Genomic DNA, 23,066 nt, shown 5'->3' on the forward strand with positions numbered 1-23,066 from the left:
TCAGCCGCTGAAGGCCTGACCAGGGCAGGGATTGATGACTTTGGGCGACCTCGGAGGCCGCCTGTTTACTCCGCCGGTCGGCACACGCTGTCATTAACAGTGCACAATTGAGTTAGGGCTGGAGCCCCGCGGCTGAGGCTTGGGGAGGGGGAGGGGCCTCCCGGCTAGAGCCGCCCCTCCCTGGGGCGCATTAGGGGTTTGCGTGAAGGTGGAGCCCCGAGAAGGCCAAGAGGGTGCTGTGCCCGGCCGGCGGGCCTAGGGAGCATGTGGCCCTTAGGGGCTGGGGACAAACCTGCACTGCCTTTCTTGTCCTTCTTGCCCTATCCACTGAGGGCGGGAGGCCCTGAAAGGGAGGGGCTGGGTGCCTACTAGAAGAAGGAAAACCATTTCTAGCAAAATGGCGGCAATACTGGGAGGGAGAGATGGAGGGAGGTGCGTTGTGGAACGTGGGAAGCAGCCCTGCCGGGGCCTCAAGTTGTTTCGTTCTGGGTTGGGTATGCTGTGCTCCTAGGCCTGTGGCCCTCTTCCTTGAGCATAGGTCTAGCCTGCTCTAGCTTTCCTGTCATCACCCACCAAGGGGGTGAATCTGCAAGCCACCTGGGGTGAGGGAAGTCAGGGATAAAAACCCAGGCCCAGGGCAGCCATTCTCACGGGGATCCTTTGCTCCCTGGCCGTACATTCCAGGGGTAGGCTTCCAGAGTTTGTTTGTTTGGTTATTTATTTAAGATTTTATTTATTGTCAGAGAGAGAGAGAGAGAGAGAGAGCACAAGCAGGGGGGAGCGGCAGGCAGAGGGAGAAGCAGGCTCCCTGCTGAGCAGGGAACCCCACGTGGGACTCGGGGCTCGATCCCAGGATTGTGGGATCATGACCTGAGCCTAAGGCAGATGCTTAACCGACTGAGCCACCGAAGCGTCCCTGGTTTCCAGAGTTTTAAACCAGTAGTCGCTGTTTAAAAATGACATGGTGCAGCCTATAGTATGTCCTACTTCCTCCAGGTTGGTAATGCAACCCCATCCTAAGGCAACAGTCTGGAGTCTATGCCCAGCACTGTGCTGAACATGAGGAAGGGAACAGGAGAAATCAAAGCCCAGAAGCCATGGGGTTGATGAGCTAGGTGAGGAGATAAGATGATCTTGGGGAAGGTACCAGGGCAGACCAGAGCCCACAAACTTCCTGGGAATAGGAAGAAAGGTGAAGAAAAGTACAGGAATGGTCAGTGGGAGCTGGCTCCATCGGAGACAGTATAGGGGAGCCTGGGGAGGATGATCTGGTTCCCAAGCTTCTGTAGGATGTCAGGGTACCGGACTGTTTGAGTCAGGTTGGGGGCCCAGTTTAGAATCTTGTGGGAGGGAAGGAGTCATGGCCTCTCTCCCAGCCTCAGTTTACCCATCTATAAATGGAATGGGGATAGAGGTGAAGATGGACTAGATTGTCCCAAAGGACTCTCCCAGCTCTGATGTTCTTTGCAGATGCGACACCTGGGATTTGACTCAGTTCTGCCTCTCCTGGCCCTGAGACCTTCAGCAGATCACTCCCCTTCTCCGAACTTTGGTTTCCCAGAAGTAAAACAAGAGGTTAGGCTAGCCTAGTGTTCCTCAAAGTCTATTTTGCAAGACATTAGTAGGTGTAAATGATAAGAAAAAAGGCCTCCATGAGAAAACGGGAAATTAATTAGGCTTTCTTTACTGCCAGAACCTATCAGAACCTTTAAATGGCAAATGCGCACTAAGATTCTCTGAGAGGCAGAGGAAACATGAAGATTCCCAAACTTATTTCATCACGGATTTTTTTAAAAGATTTTATTTATTTATCTGAGAGAGAGAGAGAGCGAGTGCACAAATGGAGAGGGGCAAAGAGAAAGAATCTGAAGCAGACTCCACACTGAGTGCAGAGCCGAATGCAGGGCTCGATCCCATGACCGCGAGATCGTGACCTGAGCTGAAACCAAAAGTCGGACGCTAATCCGACTGAGCCACCCAGGTATCCCGACAGAAATTAGTTTTTAAATGAGCATCTCTTAGGACTGGCATCTGAGGAAGATTCTTGAGTCACAGGGCACTAGTTTATGTAGAAACCCTCCAGCTCCCACATGTGATAATTCTAGGCCTTCCCTCCGCCCTTCAGGCCTGGACCCCTGTCTCCATCAAGGGCTCCTTTCCCTGGCTCCAACCTTTTTTGGACACTCCTCACCCCAGGCCCCCTTGCTCTACTTTCCTTAGTGTGTCTTTTGTGTCTGGCTTCCCGTGAATTTCCCTGACTCAGCCCTAGAGGGCTCAATCTCAGTCCATTGCCTGCCCCTTCCCAGATCCTTTCTGATCAGAGGATCTGAAGGGTGCCATCTGGGCTCTCCTGGCAGGGGTCAGTGTGATGGATGTGGTTTCCTGGTTCCCAATCCCAGGTACCAGCCCCAAGCCCCAAGCTTCCCTGGCCCAGCCTCCAGACTCCAGTCCTCAGTCAATAGACCTCATTCCCTGGCCTACTAGGAGGCCTCTGGCCCCAAGTCTCCTGGCTCCCAGCTCCAGACCCTGCACCTTGAACCTCATCTCCAAGCCCTGGTCCCACTTCCCACTCATGGTTCTCAGCCTTCCTCTCCAAAGCTGTTTCTGAAATTTGGTTAACAGGTCACACCTTCTCTGTCCCCAGCTGCATCTGCAACCCACTTGGTCTTTGGGCTCGAGCCAGAGTCAAAGGAGAGCCAGGGCAGCAGGAGAGTGATTACCCATATTGGCAGTGTGAGGGGTGCACTGCACAGTGTTTACATTAAAATCCCCCTCCCCCAACACAAACCTGGTCCAGGGTGAGGGAACCCTTTGGAGGCAAAAATATAGATTATGAACTAGAACATTCTAGTCAGGTAAGTGGTGGGAGGTGGGAAGTAGAGGCAAGGGCAGAAGCCAGGAGAAGGTGGGGGGCGGGTAGAGTCATAAACCTGACTCAGCAGGTGGTTCTAGGATGAGGCTGGGGACAAGGGCCAGTCACAGGGTGAAAGGAGCCATTTTACAGATGTAGAAGCTGAGGCTCTGTGACTTGCCGAGGGCTACACGGACACCCAAATTGTCTCCTTGTATTATGATCTCAGTTTACAGTTTTCAAAGTGCTTACTCTTCATTACTCCCTCCTTCTAGAAATACTTTCTTTTTTTTTTAAGATTTATTTATTTATTTATTTATTTATTTATTTTTGAGAGAGAGATGGGGGAGGGAAGGGGCAGAGGGAGAAGGAGAAGCAGACTCCCTGCTGAGTGGGGAGCTGGATACAGGCTCGATCCCAGGACCCTGGGATCATGACATGAGCTGAAGGCAGACGCTTAACCAACTGAATCACACCCAGGCATCCCTAGAAATACTTTCTGTGCTTAGTCTCTGGGGACACCCCCTCCTGTCTCCCTGGTTGTTGTTCCTCAATTGCCTTTGCCGATGTTCCTCACCTTCCCACTCTCCAAACTTTGGAGTGTCTGGGCTCAGTCTTTGGACTTTCACACCCACTCCCAGGTGAATTGATGCTACCCACGCACTGATGAGCCCCAAATTTATGTCTCCAGCCCAGCCTCTCTTCTGAAAACCCCCAATATTTTCTCATCTGTAAAATGGGGAAGACAATAGCTCGACCTCGTCGGACTCTCATGCAGATTAAATGAGTTCAGCTATGTGAATTGTCGGGAGGGCGCCGGGCTCAGCTTCAACATGATGGCTGGAGCTATGACTATTGCGCCATTGGAAATCTAGAATCATCTCAGACATGACTCATCTCAAACCCCAAACCTGATCTCTCTGGAGCCTTGCCCATCTCAGTTGATGGCAACTTTGTCCTTTGAGTAGCTCAAGTCCCAAATCTTGTAGTCATCCTTGATTCCATTCTTTCTCTCACATCCCAAACCAAATTTATTAGACAATCCTGTTGTCTCTTCCTTACCTATACCCAGGGTGCAGCCACTGTGGTCTTGGCCAGTGCCATCTCCTACCTGGATTACTGCCTCCACACTGGTCAGCCTCTGCTCCCCGTCCCACCTCACTTTCTATCACGGCCTCCCGCTCCTCAGCTCCAGCCATGCTGGCCTTGCTGTGCCTGGAACATGCCAAGCACTTTCCTGCCTCAAGGACTTGGCACCACTGTCACCTTGGCCTAGGTAATGATAAACACACCATCAGGTTTCTACAAGATAAAGATGATGATTGTACAGAGGCCTGGGGCTTGGGGCAGTGGGCAAAAAATTAAAAAAATATGTAATTTTTAAAAATTTTTATTTATTATTATTTTTAAATATTTTATTTATTTGTTTGAGAGAGAGATAGAGACAGACATAGGGAGAGAGAGCAAGAGCAGGGGGGAGAGGGAGAAGCAGACTCTCCCGGCTGAGCAGGGAGCCCGACGACGTGGGGTTTGATCTCAAGACCCCGGGATCATGACCTGAGCCAAAGGCAGATGCTTTAACTGATTGAGCCACCCAGGCACCCCTATTTTTTAAATTTAAATTTTATTTTTTTAAAAAAAGATTTTATTTATTTATTTATTTGTGAGAGAGAGTGAGAGAGAGCGAGAGAGAGCAAGAGAGCACAAGCAGGGGAGCAGCAGAGGGAGAGGGAGACTCAGACTCCCCACTGAGCAGGGAGCCCAACATGAGGCTGGATCCCAGGAACCTGAGATCATGACCTGAGCCAAAGGCAGATGCTTAACTGACTGAGCCATGAGGCTTCGCCATTTTTTAAATTTTTTATTAAAGATTTTATTTTTGAGTAATCTCTGCACCCAACATGGGGCTCAAACTCACAACCCCAAGATCAACCCTGAGTCGCACACTCCATGGACTGAATCAGCCCGGTGCCCAAGATATGTCATATTTTAATGCAGTATTTAAAAAATAAAAAATAATGCAAAAACCAACCAGCCAACCAACCCCACAATAAACAAAATATCAAAATTTTTAAAAAAGATTTTATTTATTTGACAGAGAGAGAGAGCTAAAGAGGGAACATAAGCAGGGGGAGTGGGAGAGGGAGAAGCAGGCTCCTGGCTGAGCAAGGTCCTCGATTCCAGAACCCTGGGATCATGACCTGAGCCAAAGGGCAGACGCTTAACGACTGAGCCACCCCGGCGCCCCCAAAATATCAAACTTTTAAGTAAAGACAGGATCAGACAGGGCTGGGATTAGGGTGAGAGGCAAGAGAGGCAAGTCCAACTGCCCTTCACCCTAGTCCCAACCCTGGACTGCGACTCAAAATCTTTCTGGGCGGTGAGAGGTGGGGCGGGACAGACCCACTTGGATGGTCCAGGGAAAGCAACAGGCGCAGAGCCCACCCCAGAGTGGTGGCAGAGGGCTGGACAGGGCATTGCTGGCCTGTAAAATGGGGGTCGTGGGTCTTGTCTTAAAGGAACTCGGGAAGATTAGTGAGACAGGGAAACCCTGTTTTGGTGGCGGTGAGGGCTGGGCTGGGAGGCGGGAAAGCCCAGAGACGGGCGGGGCATGGGGGCCCGACTGCCTGGGGCAGGCGGCACTCACGTGGCTCCCCCAGGTGAGGATGGTCCCGAACCAGTCGTCCGACCAACAGGGGAGGGTGAAGCAAGTGGAGAATCTGAAGGAGATGGCCCGGTAGGTACGGGCGATCCCAGCAGAGGTGGGACCAGGTGCTGGGGCCTTAGGATCAAACCTGGTACAGGGCGGAGAGGCGGAGCCAGGGTCGGAGAAGCCCTGGGCTCGAAGGCAAGGCTGATAGGACCAGGGGGCGGGGTCAGAAGTCGGAAGGCAGGACCAAGGCTAAGGGGCAAGTCACGGCCGGGCAATAGGGCGGATCCAGAAACAGACCTTTGGCTCAATGGGATTAGGAGTCCTGCGGGGGCGTGTCTTCCCCGCCCCTGCAGAGCCGGGTGAGGATCATGCCCTCCTTTTCCCTCCCTTTCTCGGGGCTGGGACAATGTGTGCTTGTTTTCGGAGGCACCTGGAGCTGGGCTCCTTGGGCTAGGGTAGAGCCCCATTAGCCCAGGAAGGGGCCAGAGCAGGCCTTGGGATGACAGATGCGCTTTCCCGGCCGGGCTGCTACAGCTCGTATCCGCTTGCTCCCGCCTCTCTGCAGCCACTGCCAGAGCTCCTCATCGCCCGCACCCCCCAGGCTCAGAACTGGTACCAGGACTGGGAATCCTCAGTGCTGATCTGGACTGCAGATCAGGCCAGCCTCCTTCCCTCTTTCCCCAGGTCTCCCCAGTGCCATCAGTGCTGGGGTTCTGGCCAGCCCAGGAGAGGCAGGCAGGGGCTGAGCGGGAGAGAGGGCCCCAGGGTGGGAGGGACTAGACCAGATCTCAGTGACCCCTCGCGCTATTTTGCCTTGCCAGGCCTCCTCCCTGCCAGCTCAGGGCTCGCCGGAGGCGGATCACAGAAGAGCTGAGGAGTCTGGAGGTGAAGATTAGGTTAGCTGGACTTCCTGAACAAGAGCCCAGGTACGACGTGGTGCGCTGCTCCTGTAGCCGGGGCCTGGCTGGGAGAGCAGAGACTTGCCTCCGCATTCATCTCCCGCTTCCTCTTTTCTCCTTTGTTTCCAGATGTTTGCACCTGTCTCAGAGGGAAAGAGTTTCAGAGCCTCCTGATTGGCTCCCGTCACTGCAGTCCCTTCTCGACTTCCAGGGAAGACTGATGGAGGGGTGCAAGTGTGTGTGTGTGTGTGTGTGTGTGTGTGTGTGTGTGTGTGTGTGGGTGAGCCAGATGCATATGGTTTTTCACTGTAACTCTAAGAACAGCCTCGCAGGGAGCAGAGAGAAATGGAGAGGAAGGTGGGCGCATGGTGTGTGTGTGTGTGTGTGTGTGTACACGCATGAATTCTTCGGACAAGTCAGCTATCTGGGTTCAAGTGTAGGCTCTATTACTTCTCAGCTGTGTCTTACCTTCCTCAAGGATAATAATAATCCTCCCTAAGGATAATAATAATACCTTATGGATTACTGATCATTTTGATATGTATAATGACATTATAGTATCATGAAGAATAGTTTTCTTGCCCTACACATCCCCTGTGTTCTACCTATTCAACCCTCCTTGCTCCCTCCAAACCTCTGGAAACCACTGATCTTTTAACTTTCTCCATGTATTTCATATTTTTTGATGCCACTGTAAATGATGCTGTTTTTTAAATCTCAATTTCCAGTTGCTTATTGCTAGTGTATAGAAGTGCAATTCATTTTTTTAAAAAGATTTCATTTATTTGAGAGAGAGAGCGAGAGAGCAAGAGAGAGCATGAGCGGGGGTAGGGGGGTGGGGGGGCGGGAGGCGGGCGGGAGCACAGAGCCCTACTCTCGGCTTGATCCTAGGACCCTGGGATCATGACCTGAGCTGAAGGCAGACGCTTAACGACTGAGCCACCCAGGCGCCCCAGAAGTGCAATTCTTTAACTGTGTCGATTTATACCCCACAACCTTGCTAAGCTCATGTTTTAGTTGTAGCATTTGTGTAGATTCTATTGGATTTCCTGCACGGATGATCACTGCATGATTGTTTGGAACTGATCTTGACGGTTGGCTGATGTGGAGTGGCCACTGTGGGTGGACCAGAGAGGGACAGTGGGAGAAGTTGGGCAGAGTTACTTAAAAAAAATTATTTATTTAATCGAGAGAGACAGAGAGAGCATACGCAAGGGCTTGTATGTCCATGAGAGCAGGGGGAGAGGCAGAGGGAGAGGGAGGAGAGAAGCAGACTCCCTGTTGAGTGTGGAGCCCATCGCAGAACGTGGAGCCCATTGCAGGGCTGGGTTCCAGGTCCCTGAGATCATGACCTGAGCCGAAACCAAGAGTTGACTGCTTAACTGACTGAGCCGCCCAGGTGCCCCTGGACATAGTTACTTTTTAATGAAATGGGCTTAGGTGGGTCTGGCTAGGAGCAGGGGTCCCAGGGGAGGTGTTTCTCTGGAACAAGTCCGGGAGAGGTCCCTCCTGTCCTCCCCTCGCTGTCATTATTCCAGCCCTCCTCTTGGTGTCCATGTCCATGAGATTCAGGGGCTCCTTCTTCTACTTTCTTCCCCTTCTCAGTCCTCCGGAAGCCTGGAGTGAGACCATTTGCCTCCCCTGCTGCTTCTGCCCCAGTTTCCCTTTTTACCTATGGGGAAAGGGGAAGCAGGGTTCAGGAGTAGCACCGGGGGATTCTTTTTAGGTGTTTGTGCTCAGCTGTTCCACTTTATGTCCAAATCACCCACTGCTTCCAAGAGCCGAGAGTCCTAGGAAAGATTCCAGGGGACTCTGTCTGTGAGAACAGGACCCAGGAGGCTCAGCAGGCAAGAGTCCAGTTGAATGATCCCAGGTAATCTCACCCTGGAGTCTGGACTTTTTGCGGTCAAACAGGGCTGGATCAAGGAGCTATGAGTCTCTTGTGGGTCTGAGGGTGGTGAGGCTAGGGGAGGGTACAGCCACCTTCTCCCCAGGTCCTGTACCGTGTAGGGCGGTGGCTGGCCCAGAGTCTCTGGCAGGAGGACAGTTGTGGGGCAGGCAGCCACAGGGACCACTCCGTAGACAGGGAGAGGCAAGGAGGGGTAGAACTCAGCAGCCAGGCTCAGTGGCGGGCTCGGGATCCTGCCTGTGTCCTGCTCAGACCGCTCTGCCTGTGGGGAGAAGGAGCACCTTGGTGAGGCCACTGGGGCTTGCGGTGCCCTAACCCTGCCTGCTAGTGGTGCTCCCTCTGCCTGCTAGTGGTGCTCCCTCTTTTCTCATTCCCTATAGGGCCAAATGCTTGCACCGACCTTGGCTGAAAGGAAAGTGGGAAGCAAATGGTTTCGGAACCAGGGAGCCTGGGTTCTGGTCCCAATTCGCATCTGTTGTGTGACTGTACAACTTCCCAACCCATCTTTCTCCTGAGTACCAGACTACATGTCCAGCTTCCTATTCAAAATCTTTATTTGGCTGTCTAAAAGGCCCTTCAGATTTTATTTATTTATTTATTTTTAAGATTTTACTTATTTATTTAACACACACAGAGAGAGAGCACAAGTAAGGGAAATAGCAGAGGGAGAAGGAGAAGCAGGGAGCAGGGAGCCCGATGCAGGGCTCAGTCCCGGGACCCTGAGATCATGACCTGAGCCGAAGGCAGATGCTTAACGACTGAGCCACCCAGGTGCCCAAGGCCCTTCAAATGTTAGACGGTCAAGGAACTCTTTTCTGTCTCCAAGTCTGCTCCTCTCCTGGATTTCTCCATCCTGGCACATGGCGCTTGGAACTACCTAGTTGCTCCGGTTCAAGTGTCTGGATGCCTCCTGTTACCTTATTTCCCTACATCCAGAATATGAATTTGGATGCTCTTTGAAACACATCCAGAGTCAGGCTCTCTCTGCATCTCCACAACCACTCCAGGCTCTTTCTATCTTTGCTGGTACCATTGCAGTAGTTTCCAGTCTAGTCTTCCCATTTGTCCTCTTGGCCCTGGCCCTCTGTCCCCTGCCTGTTCTCCACGAGGAAGCCAAAGTGATCTTTAATTTTTTAAATTATTAAAAAAAATTTAATTCCAGTTAGCACACAGTGTTTTGTTAGTTTCCGGTATACGATATAGTGACTGAACACTTCCATACATTGCCCAGTGCTCATCACAACAAGTGCCCTCCGTCATCCCCTCCTAGTTCCCCCATTTCCCCTGCCACAAAGTGATCTTTTATTTATTTTTTTAAATGTTTTAATTTTTAAAAAAGATTTATTTATGAGAGAGAGATAGAGAGAGAGAGCTCAAGCACACGGAGAGGCAGAGGCAGAGGGAGAAGCTGGCTCCCCGCTGAGCAGGGGTCCAATGAGGGGCTGGATCCCAGGACCCTGGGAACATGAGCTGAGCTGAAGGCAGATGCTTAACCAACTGAGCCACTCAGGTGCCCCCACATTATGTCATTTAAAGAAGAGTGTGGGATCTCTCTCCATTTACTAAGATAATCTTCATGATCTTAAAAGAGTTTCAAAAATTCTCTCCATGAAAGTCTTGGGTGTCCTATGTCAATTCCCTAGTGATTACCTAGCTTTAGGCATTATTCAGAATGGTATCTTAATTTTCAAAGATTTTCTAGATTATTGCTTCTAGATTATTGCTATTCATCTTCTGGTAATTTGATTTTGTATCCAGCATCCTTGCTGAACTCTCTTATCAGTTTTAATTGTTTGTTGATTTTATTGGTTTATTTAGGTAGATGATCATATTCTCTCTAAATAATGACATTTTAAACACTTTCCTTTTAAATTTCTTATTTCTCTTTCCTTTCTAGTAGATCAGTGTTGGCTAGGACCCCCCAGTAGTGTGTTACACAGTTGATTCCGAGGTCAAAGAGAAGACCCACAACTTTCCCCATTCTGTACAGTATTTGCCTAGATGCTTATCTCTCTGGGTTCCTGATTTCCCTTAGACCATTGGCCTAGTTTTCCTTTAATCTTATTCCAGCTCTTTGGTGTTTTTAAGGATATTTTAAAATACTTTATACTTTTTTTGGGCTTATTTTCAGTGTTTTTTTGTCATTTTAATGGAAATAGAAATCTTTTTTCTAATTGATTTCCAGAAGTTCGTTATAAGTGCTGGATACAAATCCTTGCAAATACCTTCTTTTACTCTTTTCACATTATTTATAGTGAAACAGATGGCCAGAATTGAAAAAAAAAACTCAAAGCAGAAAAATTTATCAATGTTCCTGTTTTGGTTAGCCCTTTTTATGTCTTAAGAAATCCTTTCCTCTTCGGAAAGAATTAATTTTTGTTTAAGATTGAAATATGAATTACATTTTATTTATTTTGCATATGGGTGAGTAGATGTCCTGATACTATTTATTGAATGGTCCATGTTTTATCCAATCATCTGCAATGCTTCCTCTGCAGCTTTCTCCTGTGTGTGGGTCTGGTTCTGAGCTTGCTATTCTTTCCCACTGGGCAATTTGTTTTTTCCTACTCCATCATCCACTGTCTTAATTACTACATTTTTATAATAAGAGTTTATAATATGCCTTGATTTCTGGTAGGACAAATCCTTCTACTTAATTCTTTTTATTTATTTATTTTTAAAGATTTTATTTATTTATTTGACACAGAGAGACACAGCGAGAGAGGGAACACAAGCAGGGGGAGTGGGAGAGGGAGAAGCAGGCTTCCCACGGAGCAGGGAGCCCGGTGCGGGGCTCAATCCCAGGACCCTGGGATCATGACCTGAGCCGAAGGCAGATGCTTAACGACTGAGCCACAGAGGCGCCCCTACTTCATTCTTTTTAAAAAAACTACCTTAGAGGCACCTGGGTGGCTCAGTCCGTTAAGTGTCGACTCTTGATCTCAGCTCAGGTCTTGATCTCAGGGTCATGAGTTCAAGCCCCCTCGATGTGCAGCCTACAAAAATAAAAAAATTGGGGCACCTGGGTGGCTTAGTCGGTTGAGTGTCTGACTTTGGCTCTGGTCATGATCTTGGGGTCCTGGGATTAAGTCCCATGTTAGGCTCCTTGCTAAGAGAGGAGTCTACTTGTCCCTCTCCTTCTCCCTCTACCCCTCCCCCTGCTCATGCTCTCTCTCTCTCTCCCTGAAATAAAGTCTTAAAGAAAAAAAAAAAGAACTATCTTAGTTATATGTGGCCTATTGCATTTTTTTTTAATTTTTTATTGTTATCTTAATCACCATATATTACATCATTAGTTTTTGGTGCAGTGTTCCATGATTCATTGTTTGTTCATAACACCCAGTGCTCCATGCAGAACATGCCCTCCTCAATACCCATCACCAGGCTAACCCATCCCCCTACCCCCCTCCCCTCTAGAACCCTCAGTTTGTTTTTCAGAGTCCATCATCTCTCATGGTTCGTCTCCCCCTCTGACATACTCCCCTTTTCTTCCTCTCCTGTTATCTTCTTCTTTTTCTTTTTTCTTAAAATATGTTGCATTATTTGTTTCAGAAGTACAGATCTGTGATTCAACAGTCTTGCACAATTCACAGCGCTCACCGTAGCACATACCCTCCCCAATGTCTATCACCCAGCCACCCCATCCCTCCCACCCCCAACCACTCCAGTAACACTCAGTTTCTTTCCTGAGATTAAGAATTCCTCATATCAGTGAGGTCATGTGATACATGTCTTTCTCTGATTGACTTATTTCACTCAGCATAACACCCTCCAGTTCCATCCACGTCGTTGCAAATGGCAAGATCTCATTCCTTTTGATGGCTGCATAATATTCCATTGTGTATATATACCACATCTTCTTTATCCATTCATCTGTCGATGGGCATCTTGGCTCTTTCCACAGTTTGGCTATGGTGGACATTGCTGCTATAAACATTGGGGTACACGTACCCCTTCGGGTCCCTACATTTGTATCTTTGGGGTAAATACCCAGTAGCGCAATTGCTGGATCGAACGGTAGCTCTAATTTCAACTGTTTGAGGAACCTCCATACTGTTTTCCAGAGGGGTTGCACCAGCTTGCATTCCCACCAACAGTGTAGGAGGGTTCCCCTTTCTCCACATCCCCGCCAACATCTGTCGTTCCCTGACTTGTTAATTTTAGCCATTCTGACGGGTGTGAGGTGGTATCTCATTGAGGTTTTGATTTGGATTTCCCTGATGCCAAGCGATGTTGAGCACTTTTTCATGTGCCTGTTGGCCATTTGGTTGTCTTCTTTGGAGAAATGTCTATTCATGTCTTCTGCCCATTTCTTGATTGGATTATTTGTTCTTTGGGTGTTGAGTTTGATAAGTTCTTTATAGATTTTGGATACTAGCCCTTTATCTGATATGTCATTTGCAAATATTTTCTCCCATTCTGTCGGTTGTCTTTTGGTTTTGTGGACTGTTTCTTTTGCTGTGCAGAAGCTTTTTATCTTGATGAAATCCCAATAGTTCATTTTTGCCCTGGCTTCCCGTGCCTTTGGCGATGTTTCTAGGAAGAAGTTGCTGCGGCTAAGGTCGAAAAGGTTGCTACCTGTGTTCTCCTTTAGGATTTGGATGGACTCCTGTCTCACGTTTAGGTCTTTCAACCATTTGGAGTCTATTTTTGTGTGTGGTGTAAGGAAATGGTCCAGTTTCATTCTTCTGCATGTGGCTGTCCAATTTTCCCAACACCATTTGTTGAAGAGACTGTCTTTTTGCCATTGGACATTCTTTCCTGCTTTGTCAAAAATAAGTTGACCATAGAGTTGAGGGTCCATTTCTGGGCTCTCAGTTCTGTTCCATTGATCTATGTGTCTGTTTTTGTGCCAGTACCATACTGTCTTGATGATGACAGCTTTGTAATAGAGCTGGAAGTCCGGAATTGTGATGCCGCCAGCTTTGCTTTTCTTTTTCAGTATTCCTCTGGCTATTCTGGGTCTCTTCTGGTTCCATACAAATTTTAGGATTATTTGTTCCATTTCTTTGAAAAAAAGTGGATGGTATTTTGATGGGGATTGCATTGAATGTGTAGATTGCTCTAGGTAGCATTGACATCTTCACAATGTTGATTCTCCCAATCCATGAGCATGGAACGTTTTTCCATTTCTTTGTGTCTTCTTCAATTTCTTTCCTGAGTATTTTATAGTTTTCTGAGTACAGATCCTTTGCCTCTTTGGTTAGATTTATTCCTAGGTATCTAATGGTTTTGGGTGCAATTGTAAATGGGATCGACTCCTTGATTTGTCTCTCTTCTGTCTTGTTGTTGGTGTATAGGAATGCCACTGATTTCTGTGCATTGATTTTATATCCTGCTACTTGACTGAATTCCTGTATGAGTTCTAGCAGTTTTGGGGTGGAGTCTTTTGGGTTTTCCACATACAGTATCATATCATCTGCAAAGAGTGAGAGTTTGACTTCCTCTTTGCCGATTTGGATGCCTTTGATTTCTTTTTGTTGTCTGATTGCTGTGGCTAGGACTTCTAATACTATGTTGAATAGCAGTGGTGAGAGTGGACATCCCTGCCGTGTTCCTGACCTTAGGGGAAAAGCTCTCAGCCTTTCCCCATTGAGAATGATATTTGCTGTAGGTTTTTCATAGATGGCTTTTATGATATTGAGGTATGTACCCTCTATCCCTATACTCTGAAGAGTTTTGATCAAGAAAGGATGTTGTACTTTGTCAAATGCTTTTTCTGCATCTATTGAGAGGATCATATGATTCTTCTTCTTTCTTTTGTTAATGTATTGTATCACGTTGATTGATTTGCGGATGTTGAACCAGCCTTGCAGCCCAGGAATAAATCCCACTTGGTCGTGGTGAATAATCCTTTTAATGTACTGTTGGATCCTATTGGCTAGTATTTTGGTGAGAATTTTTGCATCCATGTTCATCAAGGATATTGGTCTGTAATTCTCTTTTTTGATGGGGTCTTTGTCTGGTTTTGGGATCAAGGTAATGCTGGCCTCATAAAATGAGTTTGGAAGTTTCCCTTCCATTTCTATTTTTTGGAACAGTTTCAGGAGAATAGGTATTAATTCTTCTTGAAATGTCTGATAGAATTCCCCTGGAAAGCCATCTGGCCCTGGGCTTTTGTTTCTTGGGAGATTTTTGATGACTGCTTCAATTTCCTTAGTGGTTATAGGTCTGTTCAGGTTTTCTATTTCTTCCTGGTTCAATTTTGGTAGTTGATACATCTCTAGGAATGCATCCATTTCTTCCAGGTTATCTAATTTGCTGGCATAGAGTTGCTCGTAATATGTTCTTATAATTGTTTGTATTTCTTTGGTGTTGGTTGTGATCTCTCCTCTTTCATTCATGATTTTGTTGATTTGGGTCATTTCTCTTTTCTTTTTGATCAGTCTGGCCAGGGGTTTATCAATCTTGTTAATTCTTTCAAAGAACCAGCTCCTAGTTTCGTTGATCTGTTCTACTGTTCTTTTGGTTTCTAGTTCATTGATTTCTGCTCTGATCTTTATGATTTCTCTTCTCCTGCTGGGTTTAGGCTTTCTTTGCTGTTCTTTCTCCAGCTCCTTTAGGTGTAGGGTTAGGTTGTGTATTTGAGACCTTTCTTGTTTCTTGAGAAAGGCTTGTATTGCTATATACTTTCCTCTCAGGACTGCCTTTGCTGTATCCCAAAGATTTTGAACAGTTGTGTTTTCATTTTCATTGGTTTCCATGAATTTTTTTAATTCTTCTTTAATTTCTTGGTTGACCCATTCATTCTTTAGTAGGATGCTCTTTAGCCTCCATGTATTTGAGTTCTTTCCGACTTTCCTCTTGTGGTTGAGTTCTAGTTTCAAAGCATTGTGGTCTGAAAATATGCAGGGAATGATCCCAATCTTTTGGTACCGATTGAGACCTGATTTGTGACCTAGGATGTGATCAATTCTGGAGAATGTTCCATGGGCACTAGAGAAGAATGTGTATTCCGTTGCTTTGGGATGGAATGTTCTGAATATGTCTGTGAAGTCCATTTGGTCCAGTGTGTCATTTAAAGTCTTTATTTCCTTGTTGATCTTTTGCTTAGATGATCTGTCCATTTCAGTCAGGGGGGTGTTAAAGTCCCCCACTATTATTGTATTGTTGTCAATGTGTTTCTTTGCTTTTGTTATTAATTGCCTTATATAATTGGCTGCTCCCATGTTCGGGGCATAGATATTTACAATTGTTAGATCTTCTTGTTGGATAGACCCTTTAAGTAGGATATAGTGTCCTTCCTCATCTCTTATTACAGTCTTTGTTTTAAAATCTAGTTTGTCTGATATAAGGATTGCCACCCCAGCTTTCTTTTGGTGTCCATTAGCATGGTAAATGGTTTTCCACCCCCTCACTTTCAATCTGGGGGTGTCTTTGGGTGTAAAATGAGTCTCTTGCAGACAGCATATGGATGGGTCTTGTTTTTTAATCCAATCTGATAGCCTGTGTCTTTTGATTGGGGCATTTAGCCCATTTACATTCAGGGTAACTATTGAAAGGTATGAATTTAGTGCCATTGTATTACCTGTAAGGTGACTGTTAACTGTCTGTTGTCTGTGTTCGTTTCTGCTCTTTGCTGCTTTTAGGTTCTCTCTTTGCTTAGAGGACCCCTCTCAATATTTCTTGGAGAGCTGGTTTCGTGTTTGCAAATTCCTTTAGTTTTTGTTTGTTCTGGAAGCTTTTTATCTCTCCTTCTATTTTCAATGATAGCCTAGCTGGATATAGTATTCTTGGCTGCATATTTTTCTCGTTTAGTGCTCTGAAGATATCTTGCCAGTCCTTTCTGGCCTGCCAGGTCTCTGTGGATAGGTCTGTTGCCAATCTAATGTTTCTACCATTGTAGGTTACATATCTCTTCTCCCGAGCTGCTTTCAGGATTTTCTCTTTGTCTCTGAGACTCGTAAGTTTTACTATTAGATGTCGGGGTGTTGACCTATTTTTATTGATTTTGAGAGGGGTTCTCTGTGCCTCCTGGATTTTAATGCCTGTTTCCTTCCTCACATTAGGGAAGTTCTCTGCTATAATTTGCTCCAATATACCTTCTGCCCCTCTCTCTCTCTCTTCTTCTTCTGGGATCCCAATTATTCTAATGTTGTTTCGTCTTATCGTATCACTTATCTCTCGAATTCTGCCCTCGTGATCCTGTAGTTGTTGCTCTCTCTTTTTCTCAGCCTCTTTATTTTCCATCATTTGGTCTTCTATATCGCTGATTCTCTCTTCTGCCTCATTTATCCTAGCATTTAGTGCCCCCATTTTTGATTGCACCTCATCAATAGCCTTTTTGATTTCGATTTGGTTAGATTTTAGTTCTTTTATTTCTCCAGAAAGGGTTTCTCTAATAACTTCCACGCTTTTTTCAAGCCCAGCTAGTATCTTTAAAGTCATGATTCTGAACTCTAGGTCCGACATCGTACTAATGTCCGTATTGAGTAGGTCCCTGGCTGACGGTACTACCTCTTGTTCTTTTTGCTGAGGTGATTTCTTTCGTCTTGTCATTTTGTCCAGAGGAGAATAGATGAATGAGAGAACAAAAGGCTAACAGGTTTACAACGTCCCCAGGAAATATACTGTATACAAATCAGAAAAGACCTGAAACCAGGGGAAAAGAAAGGGAAAGAAAGAAAAAAGAAAGAGAAAAAAAAAAAGAAAAAAGATAAAAACAAAAACAAAACAATTCAAAAAAGGCAGAATATGATCAAATATGATCAGGCTAGTGCATAGATCAGTGCCACACACTAGATTTTGGGCGTATTTTGGTCTGTTAGAAAACAGTGCCTCCTAAAATTTTAAAGGAAGAAAGACATATATGTACAAAATAAGGGTTGATACAATGAAGGGATGGAAGATGACTGTAAAGATGAAAATTATAAAAGATTTTATAAAAGGACTTGGTAAGATAAGTTGTTTGAAAAAAGAAAGAAGATTTAAGGAAAAAAAAAAAAAGGAAAAAGGGAGAGAATGTGATCAGGCAGGAGACTAGAACAAAGCCATACACTAGTGGTTTAGGGTATATTTTGATCTGTTAGAAGAAACTGTACCTCAAAATTTTAAAGAGAGAACAACTTATATATATATGCCAAAAACAAGGATAACTACTATGAAGGGATAAAATATGACTCTAAAAATGAAAAAAAAATAAAAAATGTTTTTTTTTTAAAAAAAGGGATTTATAAGATGTTGGTTGAAAAAGGGAAAAAGAAAAATAAAAAAAAGTCAACAAAAATTAACTTTGATGAAATAATGAATCATGGTAAAAAAAAAAAAAAAAAAAAAAAGCCATGAATCTATGTGCAGTATTCCCCTAGCGCTGGAGTTCTCCTATTCTCCTTGATCGATCAACTTGGTCTTGGCTTGCTGGCTGTTTGTGTTGATCTTCTGGGGGAGGGCCTATTGCACTTTTATATACATTTTACCATTTGCTTTTTTAAAGTTTTTGGAAAATATCCATTGGAATTTTTAAAAAGATTTTATTTATTTATTTGAGAGAGAGAGAGAGAGATAGCGTGAGTGGGGGGAGGGGCAGAGGGAGAGGGAGAAGCAGACTCCCCACTGAGCAGGGACCCAAGGGGGATGGGGTGGGGTAGGTGGGGCTCAATCCCAGGACCCCGAGATCATGACCTGAGCTGAAGGCAGATACTTAACTGACTGAGCAACCCAGGTGCCCCTGGAATTTTTTTTTAAAAATTAAATTAAATTAAAAAAAATTTTTGAAATAGACTCCAAGTCCAGGGGCTTAAACTCACAACCCTGAGATCAAGACCCAAGCTGAGATCAAGAATCAGACACTTAACTGACTGAGCCACGCAGGTGTCCCTGGAATTTTTTTTTTTTAAGATTTTATTTTCTTTAAGTAATCTCCACACCCAACCTGGGACTCAAACTCACAACCCTGAGATCAAGAGTCACACGCTCTGGAACACTACATCAAAAACTGATGATGTAATGTATGGTGACTAACATAACATAAAAAAAAAAAAAAAAGAGTCACACGCTCTACCAACTGAGCCAGCCAGGTTCCCTTCCACTGGAATTTTGATCAGATTTGCATTGAATTTATAAATAAGTATTGGAATGACTGACATTTTTATATTATCTTATGTCAATTATGAGTTGACATGAGATTTCTGATCCAGGCACATAAAAATTTATTTAAGTTTTTAAAATACCTTTCAGTATAATTTAAAAATTTTCTCAATATAGGAATTAAAAAATTAAACTTTCTACTTTTTTTTTAAAGATTTTTATTTATTTACTTGGCAGAGAGAGACACAGTGGGAGAGGGAACACAAGCAGGGGGAATGGGAGAAGGAGAATCAGGCTTCCCACGGAGCAGGGACCCGGATGCGGGACTGATCCCAGGACCCTGGGATCATGACTTGAGCTGAAGGCAGACGCTTAATGACTGAGCCACCCAGGCGCCCCACTTTCTAACTACTTTTTACCAGAGTGGAGAATGCAATTGATTTTTTATTTATTGACCTTGTATCCAGTCACCTTGCCAAATTTTACTATTTCTAATAATTTCAGACTTTTGTATCGGCAATTATATCTTCTGTAAATAGCAACAGTATTGATTTTTCCTTTCCAGTTCTAGTTCTGTTATTCGTTATTCTTATCCTGAGCCCTGACCACACAATCCAGAATTATACTGATTAGAGGAAGAGATAGGCAGGCACCTTGGTCTTGTTCCCAAGTTTAAAGGGGATGCTTCTAATGTTTCACCATTAAGTATAATCTTTGCTGGGGATTTTGGGTAGATGTTCTACATCAAGATAAATTTCTTTCTATTATTTGCTTTACTAAGAATTTTTAATATATGTTAATTTTTATTAAATATTTTTCTACTTTTATTAGGGTTATAATCTATTAATATGGTGACATTAATATATTTTCTCAGGTTAAACTACCCTTGCTTTCCTGAGATTGACTCTCCATGGTCATAATGTATTATTTTTTTTTATATATCACTGGATTCATTTTTCTAACATTTTTTAAAATTTTTTTATTGTTATGTTAATCACATTTTTCTAACATTTTATTTAGGATTTTGTATCTGTTTATGAGTGATATTGGTCTGTAGTCTTTATTTCACAGCAATACTCCTTTGGGCTCAGTATCAACTGCCTCAGAGAATGAATCTGAGATAATTTCATCTTTTTCTCTTTTTGGAGGAAGCATTGGTATAGTATTGGAAGATCGTTTTTTTTTAAAGTGTGGTAGAACTCACCTGTGTTATTATTTGGGCCTGGTGTCTTCTTTGAGACAAGATTTTAAGATTTCCTATTTAGATTTTCAATTTATTCTAGAATTAGTTTTCCTATATTATCTTTTTCTTCAGGATTTTGTCAATTTCATGTAAACTTTAAATTTATCTGCATAGACTTGTTCATAAATATTTTGTGTCTTTGTAAGTACTCTAGATCTATAGTTCAGTTTCTTTCTTTTTCTTTTCAGATTTTATTGATTTATTTGACAGAGAGAGAGACAGAGAGAGAGGGAACAGAAGCAAGGGGAGTGGGGAAGGGAGAAGCAGGCTTCCCGCTGAGTAGGGAGCCTGATGTGGGGCTCAATCCCAGGACCCTGGGATCATGACCTGAGCCGAAGGCAGACGCTTAATGACTGAGCCACCTAGGTGCCCCTTTCTGTTTCTTTATATGTAACATTTTCATGTGCTAACATTTTAGATGGGTCCTTAAACTGTATAGAGTGGTAAATAAAATTAACTTGGAATGTCTCTGCCTCTTAACTGGAAGGTTTAACCTATTTACATTTATTTTGGTGACTGATATAGTTGGAATCATTGATACATCTTACTTTTTGTCTTTAATTTGTCTTAATTTTTATATGTTTTTGTCCTCCTTTCTTGCCTTAAAAAAATGAACGATTGACCTTTGTGCTTTTTATGACTGGAAGCCTCCTGGCTCTGGGGCTTGATTGTCCCATCCTGGACTCTTACTTCACACCCACTCACTGAATTCCTGTGGGATACAGCTCCCCTGTGTACCTGAGGATGCAGTTCATGGAGCTAGTCACACAGCCCTTTCCTAATGCAGCTATTGGGACATGGAGGAGTAAGTGGCTTGGAAGGAAATGAAGGTGATGACAGGGTACTGGGAGAGGTTTGGAGGAGTCTTGGGCCTTTACTACTCTTCTAGGTAGCTGGCTTTTGCCAGGTTAGGGTCTGGTTCTGGAAAGGGACCAGGACAAGAGCAGGAATGGGGGACATGCTCATTCAGGGGTGTCATCACACAGGCCAGAGTGCAGATCCCTGACAGCAACAAGGAGGTCATTGGGTAGGCCTGTGGCCCAGGCGTTTGGTGACCAAAAAGCCCAGGAGGGGTGTCTGGGTGGCTCAGTCGTTAAGCTTCTGCCTTTGGCTCAGGTCATGATTCCAGGGTCCTGGGATGGAGTCCCACATCAGGCTTCTGCTCAGTGAGGAGTCTGCTTCCCCTCTTCCTCTGCCCCTCCTCCCACTCATGCTGTCTCTCCCTCAAATAAATAAAAAAGTTCTCAAAAAAATAAAAAAACGCTCAGGAAATAAAACGGTAGGTTCACAGTTGGAAAGAGCACCTGGAACAGAGACATGTTGATCCCAAAACTTTGCAGACTCATGACTATACCATAGAAGCTGAACAAGAGTGTGGACCTGGGGCAAAAGCAGAGGGGATGTGCTTTGGGTAATGGCCATGCCACATCTACATAACAACTGCGGCTAGCAAACTGCTCTCACATCTGTTCTTTGTTTAGGCCTACGTCAGTCTTGTGAGTGGGTTTTTTATCTTTTGGATATAGGTAAGGATGTCTTTTCTTAACTATAAGAGATGGAATATTATCTATCACATATTAGACTACTTTTTATAATTATGTATAATTATGTAGGAGAAAGTGTTTTTTACTTAGGTCTTCCCGTCAACACTCCCCCCAATTCCCTGTCTTAAGAGACCTGCTTTTGATAGTTGATTGCACTGGGAGAAGGTGGAGGGAGAAGGTGTTTTTGAGAGACCCCTTCTCCTAGGGATGTTCAAGTAATAACTGATGAATTCTAAGAAAGAAGGATTCATTTCATGGCAGTTTTGCTTTGCTGGGTGATGTATGCAAACTACAACTAGAGATAAATTCTTGGTAGCAGATTTTAGAGGTTACGTGGAAGAAGTGTCAGGAGAGAGAGGGCAAGAATCAATGGTTGTTAGCCAAGGATGAATTTGAGGGAAAGCAGAAATGCCTATTAAGTTTTTTGGCTGTGTGGTATATGATATAAACATCCCTTCCATCTCTCCATGAAGTATTCATAAAATCAATAATGTTTAGTGACACTTTGTGGGGCCGCTTTGTTCCTTAGAGATGCAATGAGGTGCTGTGTCCTGCTACAAGGCTGGCGAAGGGCACAGTGAGAGGTTGTCCGCAGAAGACAATCTTATATGAGCCACTCTCTAAGAATCAATCAGAATAGTATTGGCACCAGAATAGACAGACAAGTCAAGGGGACTGAAGAGTCTAGAAACAATATGTGATAAGGGTAGTGTTTCACACCAGCCAGGAAAGGTTGGCATATTGATTAAGTGGGTTTGGGACAATTTACTAATCTAGGCGAAAAAATAGAATCCTACTTCCTAACTTATGTTCAACTATATTTCAGATGGATTATGACAAAATATAAAAGCCTAAACAAATATAAACATGCTTGAAGAAAATCTAGGGGAATAGTTTATACTCAGGAGGAGAATAACCTAAATGTAATCTGAAACATGGAAGCTGAATTTTTAAAAAACTGGATAGATTTAAATAAATAAATAAATAAATAAAAGTTCTTTAATTTTAATTTTTAAAAGATATTTACTTATTTATTTGAGAGACAGAGAGAGAGAGAGAGCAGGAGGAGGGGCAGAGGGAGAAGGAGAGAGAGAATCTTAAGCAGACTCTGCACTGTGCTTGACATGAGGCTGGATCTCACAACAGTGAGATCATGACCTGAGTCGAAATCAAGAGTCAGACATTCAATCAACTGAGACACTCAGGCACCCTAAAAGTTCCTTAATTTTTAAAAAGTGATACATTCAAAAGAGATTTTACAATCCAAAAAATATTGGTCATATATGGTAATAGGTTAGTATCTTTAATGTAAAAGAGGGTTCTAACAAGTCAGTAAAAAGAAAAAAGCAAGGGATATGAATAGAAAGTTTTTGAAAAAGAAATTATGAATAGTTCAAAATCATATGAAGGAAAGTTTCAACTTCCTCCAAAATCAAATACATGTGAATTAAAACATCAAGATAGTATTTTCTGCTTCTAAGAGCAATAGTGCTCATTGTGGATGAAGGTATCTTATACACTTATGAAAAATATTACTTTTCCAGAGAGTAGGTTGACAGTATCTGTGAAAAGCCTTACATATTTTCATGCCTTTGGCCTAACGAGCACACTTTAAAGCTTTATCCAGGGCATATCAGACAGATGCTTGGGATGCTTGTATATGGATACTTATGGCAACCTTGTTTATAATAAAGAAGAGCAGGAAAGAGCCTTGTGTTTACCACTCGTACTAGTAATATAAATTACAAAATTATGGGATACTATTTAATCTTTTAATATGGAATTCTGATCAGGGTGGGGGTAAATTTATTGTAATTACACAGGGAGAAACCACCAGGAAAGGAAATACAGCCAGTGAACGTGCATAAGAGATCTTATAAGTGGTCTTGCATGTTTGGCAATGTTTTGTGTGTGATGTTTTGTGGTTAGAGAGGGCAGACA

General features: G+C 44.1%; 1 pseudogene; it reads right to left on the bottom strand.

The window, feature by feature from the left end:
• Positions 1-23,066, bottom strand: part of LOC113914456 — a 35,394-nt pseudogene continuing 12,328 nt past the window's right edge.

This window comes from Zalophus californianus, chromosome 11 (assembly GCF_009762305.2).
Source record: "Zalophus californianus isolate mZalCal1 chromosome 11, mZalCal1.pri.v2, whole genome shotgun sequence".
In the NCBI taxonomy this organism is placed as follows: domain Eukaryota; kingdom Metazoa; phylum Chordata; class Mammalia; order Carnivora; family Otariidae; genus Zalophus; species Zalophus californianus.